A 6,000-nucleotide genomic window follows, 5' to 3' on the forward strand; every position below is an offset into this window, starting at 1 on the left:
CATAGTAGGATAAATGATTATTCTTTTCCAAGTTCAAATTCAAAGACAATGATGATTGAAAGAAAATATGAGAGAACATACCAGAGAATCAACTTATACACAAACTTTTAGTTATTTAACAATGTTAATTTTTTTTTAATTACTATGAATAAATAAGTTTGAAAATGAGCCCAAATGTAAAACGGATGAAAGATTGTCACATCAGTTCATATTTCAAAATTCAGTAAAATAACTTGGTTTATTTAGTATTGTTAGTGATTAAATCGCAACCTATTAATGAAACATTGTCACATTCGTTAGCATTTTAAAATTAGATAAGTAATTCAATGTATCTTGTGCTATCTAATTGAAGTTGGTGATAAACCACAACGTGGCACAGTGCTGGGGACAACGACATTCAGGTTTGTATTCCACACGGCACATCTTGGTTTAATTTCTGATGTTGGTGAATCATACGAAGGTGGACAAGAAACGTTTGTGATGTTGACTATGTTTAGGAACCTTCCTTTGACTCTTTGGGTTCTGCCTCAATACCAAGGTATAAAATATCGATGATATTGGAAATATTGGTAGTCCAAAAATACAGAAATTTCGATGGAAATATCGGGATATTATCGATATCGATAAAAATTGAATAAAAACCACGGAATTTGTAAGAAAAACTTGGAAAATTTTATTGAAACTTTGCAGGATGTTTATTTAGTCAATTATCTATTAGTTTATCACAAAAAATTAGAAGGAAATGCATTGCATGATAGATATAACTAATTTAAGTTGATTATATAGCGAGCTGACAAATATTGTGAGTGTAGAAAATATGTAGTAATTAATTAAAGAAGTTTAAACACACCATAATCATTTATATATAATGAATTAGTACAATATTTTACACTTTATACATTGCATGATAAGATACATGAGTGACTTAGCAAGGTCTATAATATCGATGATATCAGAAATATCGGTAGTCCAAAAATACGGAAATTTCAATGGAAATATCGGGATATTATGGATATTTTAGACCATACTCAATACATCATTGACGCGTCATTTAGAACGCCACATTCGGCTACTTTATGGGTTTACTGTTGGGCCGACATGTTCCGTCAAACCGGCCCATTACGAGGTCGGCTCATGTGTGATCATGACTAAATTGGTTCACATCCCTTTTCTAATTTCTATTTATAATTTAATTATCTTGTTGAATATGAATTTTTGCTTGCATGCATACACATATTTTCTCTCTATCACTCACATTCAATGCTATTTTTTTTTGGGGTAAAAGACTATTTACTACCCTCATGTTTCGTGGTTTTCAACATTTAGTACGTCAAGTTTTTTTCGTCTCAAAGTCATACCTAAAGTGTAAATTTTGGGACAGTCTCATACATCCGTTAGTCAAAGTGTTAAGTATTCCGTTAACTGATGATGTGGCGCCCACGTGGACAATGACTGGGCGCCACCTGTCAACAAGAGGTCCACTTGGAATTAAAAATTCAAAAAAATATTAAAATAATTACTTTTAAAAATATTATATTAAAAAAAAGCCCAAAACCAACCGAGAACCCCCTTCCTCCATCCCCACCCGACACCCCTCATCCCCTCCACCCCTTTCATCTTCTCTACCCGAGCACCCGGGTATTAAACATTAAACATTACAAAATTACAAAAAAAAAAATAAATAAAGGTGTTTCTTCCTCAAACCCCCGACCCCTTTCCTTTCTCCCTCCGTTCTCCCTCCCTTCTATTCGCTGCACATCCATCGGGCTGAATCGATTCCTTCAACTTCAAAACCAGAAATCTCGCCTCAACGACGAGCTTTGACCCACATAAATCCTCAACCACCACATTCAAATTCCCCAAATCGCACCCAAATCCAAACCCATTCATGGCGTTAAAGAAATCGGGGTGGTGGGAATGAGTTGCAAATCTGGAGGAAGGAGTTGCAGATCTGGGTGGAAGACGGGCCACCATGAAAGGAGGAAGGAGTTGCAGATCTGAAGGAAGAACTCGTGGGTGAGTTGGAAGGCGAAACAGTTGAGGTTCGAGTGGAGATGTGACTCGGGCGAGTTCTGTTGAATGGTGCAGACCCAGAGGAGGTGGGCCTGGTCAACCGGGGATGGGGTGGCGGCGGCGACTTGGGTGGGAGCAGAGGAGAGAAGGGAGGGATGGTCATTTGGGGGGGGGTTCAGGAAGAAGACAACTTCTAAAAAAATATATATAATATTTTTAAAATTAATTATTTTAATATTTTTTTGAATTTTTAATTCCAAGTGGACCCCTTATTGACACGTGGCACCCAGTCATTGTCCACGTGGGCGCCACGTCATCAATTAACAGAAGACTTAATAGTTTGACTAACAAATGTATGAGACTGTTCCAAAATTTACACTTTAGGTATGACTCTGAGACGAAAAAAACTTGATGTACTAAATGTTGAAAACCACGAAACATGAGGGTAGTAAACAGTCTTTTACTCTTTTTTTTTTGTAAAGTTCTTTTATCAAGGAATTCTCTTTGCTTTTCAATTTTTCAAATGCCACTTGTATGTTGGGTCATATTGGGAAAAGAAAAACTTGGAATGCAAATCAAAAGTGGGATTCTTTGATTAATGATTAATTAATTTGGATTATGAATTAAGGAGAAATTTTTCCAATTATCTGTCACATATGCTGACTTGGAGTTCCTTACTATTAGGCATCTGACACCTATCCTTCTACTTCTTAAGTGACACAAAAATACCTATTTTACCCTTATATTCATTTCACAAAATAATTAAATAATTAAAAAAAAATAAATCGAAGGCCAGATTTCATCCGCCGTCAACCCCCAATCTCCATCGCCCATCTCCCATCCCTCCACGGCTCCACCCATCTTGCCCTTCCGCATCACCTCTCTCCCATTCTCTTTTTTTTTTCTCTCTCTCTCTCTCTCTCCCTCTTTTTTACTTCTTTTCTTTCCTATTCTAGAGTAAGAACAAAAAGGATGTCAGTGAACTCCGGCTGATAGATCGAGATTGACAACAGCATATCTGAAATGGAGTCGCCGCCGACAATCTGTGGGTTCCATGTAGATGTAAAAGCGGGAGAGAGAGGGGAAAGGAAAGAAAGAGAAAGTCGAACAGAGAGAAGGGATGATGATGCCAAAAAAATTGCCGACCGGTGATGATATAGAATACCACGTTCGAATTGGTAAAAAAAAAAAAAAAAAAAAAGATTCCATCACTAATAATATTGAGACATTTTTTTTGTTGAAACCCCTCCACACCTGTTAGCGCCCAAGTGGTTAACCTTATACTTTTGGGGTGTGTTTGTTTCACCTTCTTAAGTGGGACTGGACTAGCTAGGATTATTGTCCCATGTTTGGTATGCTTAGGGACTAACTTAAGTGAGACTAGCCCGGACTCGTGTGGACTCCGGGCCTCCTTAGATCGTCCAAATTAGTCCCGCGTTGAACCATGGGATTGCTAAGAACGCCTTCCTCCTTCGCTGTTCCTCAACTCTTTGTCTTTCTCTCTCCCTTTCCTAACTGGATCGAGCTCGTCAAAAAATTTATCGCCGTTCTTCCTTCTTCATTTTTCTCTGCAGTCGTCGCCTACACTGAGCCTTCCTCCCCAAATCCCCACCATCGTCAACAAGCAGCCCTCTCTCCCAGGTTGTCTCTCTCCTCTACTTCATGGTGAAGCCTTCACCATCATGAAAATCAGAAACCGAATATAGGAGGAGCTTTCCAGCGACCTTCACAAAGCCAAATATCCGAGAAGTCGTTAACATTGGATTCGAACTGTTGGAAAAAACTGCAGGGAAAAATGAAGAAGAATGAGGGCTCGGAGGATCCGGTGGGATTGGGTCCGGAGAGGATCCTCTCCCAAACCTGAGTGTGAGAGGAGCACCAGCAATTAATTGGATCTTTTTAGGGTATTTTTTATTTGTAATAATCAAAATTTTCTCTTTGTTATTGGATATTTGGATCTCTGTTTTTTGGGTTTTGACTGGGTTAGCTTTGTTATTAAAAAATTGATAATTCTCTAAGTTGCAGCACCTGCAATTCGTGAGGAAGAAGAAGCAGAGGGCTATGCCCTTTTATTTTTCCAAATATTCATTTTAATATTTTAATAGAAAATAAATTGAATATAATAATAATTTATTGTTAGTCCAGTTTCTTAGTCTGACACTGCACCAAACGCTTCACTAAACTAGTCCAGCTTAGTCTAGTCTAAGCCAGTCCAGCTTAGTCCTTGAAGCTAGTCCAGTCCGAGATAGTCCGGTGCAACAAACGCACCATTGTTCTCTTAACCCACACGGTGCTTGATATGAAAACTGCATACATAACGAGGTTCATGACGTTGTAAAACCAACCATACCCTAAAACTCAATGTGCTATTAATGCATAACATTGCTTCGACCGGTCGGACTTGAGCACATTCCGAGGCACTTAAGCCGGCCGGATTAAAGAACTCCGGGAAGATTTTATTGTTTTTGACAAAGGCGATCTCCTAAGTTTAAGATCCAACAAAATGAGGGTCAATGCATGGGATATCAAAAGGCTTTTCTATTGATAAAAATAAGAGTAAACATGTCAATGCATGGTGCTTGCAAATGATTTCTTATATGCATAGCAACTTTTTGGGTGCTGGAAAGTTGAAACCAACTCAAAGGTACACAGAAGAGAATGATAGCGTTGAGTTGACAAAGATGGTACTAAACCGTGTGGTGATGATATATAACAACACTACTTATAACGTATACTTTAAAACTTTACAGGTTGCACCTTGATGTCAAGCACTTAGAAATCAAATTCAAATATATATACATGCATCTAGAAGAATATGGAGATTCCTCAGCTGTGTTGCTTGTGAATTGTGATTGTAGCCGGCTAGCTTGATGAGCTAATAAACCAACAAAATAATGGATATTAAACAAATAAATGGCCTTTTAATCTTGATTGTAGCAAATTTTAAGGAGAATTTGATTGAGATACATATGACTAAAACTACATGAATTGAAGTGAACAAATTTTAAGGAGAATTTGATTGAGATACATATGACTAAAACTACATGAATTGAAGTGAAATTATGTCAAACGTACGTCTATTGGACTAAAGTTGTCATCATCCTTAAAATTTTCATGCACATGGTATAAATTTTTTTATTATATATTCATATTGTTCAACCTTGTCACAAGATCTTCATGTTTGTATATTCCCACCCCCCACCCCACAAAAAAAAAAAAAAACTTGTACGGAGATGGCAATTTTCTCCCTGAGCTTTGATTTTAACCAATTACTCACCTGAATTCTAACAATTGGCTAATTTTCTCAATGAACTTTAATTTTTGCTGAATACCTCATGAACTTTTATGATTAGCTAATTTCCCCTGGCGTTTTAGATTTTGAAATTTTTTTATCCAATTTTCTATCCATCTTGGTCACATGCAGGGCACATGGCAATTATCTGAATGCAAAAACATAATTTTATCCCTAATGTGGACAACATATATATATATATATTTTTTCTTCTTCTTCTTCTTCTCTTTCACTAGTTCACTTTGTACACCTTTTTGTTTGGACTTATTCCTAATGTGTGCAACTATGCATCTTCTCAATGGTCTTGCTTTTTTAGCAACAAGTTGGAGTTGTGATGCCATTTCAGTAGCCTTCATTGTGACTTGATTCACATGATCATCTCGGTTCATCTATTTCAGTTCAAGACCCAAATTCAAATAAGGGGTAATCGGCTAAATTAAGATATGGAACATATGAATTAATAACTACATGCTCTCTAGGGGTGGGTTCAAAAAACCGAAAATCGAAAAAAAACCGAAAACCAAACCGAACCGAAACCGAAAAAACCGAACCAAATTGAAAAAACTGAACCGAACTGAATTCTTTTGGTTTGGTTTGGTTTTAGTGATCTAGAAACCGAACCGAATTAATTAAATTAATTTTTTTTATTTAATTATTTGTTTTGGGTATTATTTTCTAAACCCAATTTGTAAGTT

This window comes from Malus sylvestris, chromosome 5 (genome assembly GCF_916048215.2).
Source record: "Malus sylvestris chromosome 5, drMalSylv7.2, whole genome shotgun sequence".
Lineage (NCBI taxonomy): Eukaryota > Viridiplantae > Streptophyta > Magnoliopsida > Rosales > Rosaceae > Malus > Malus sylvestris.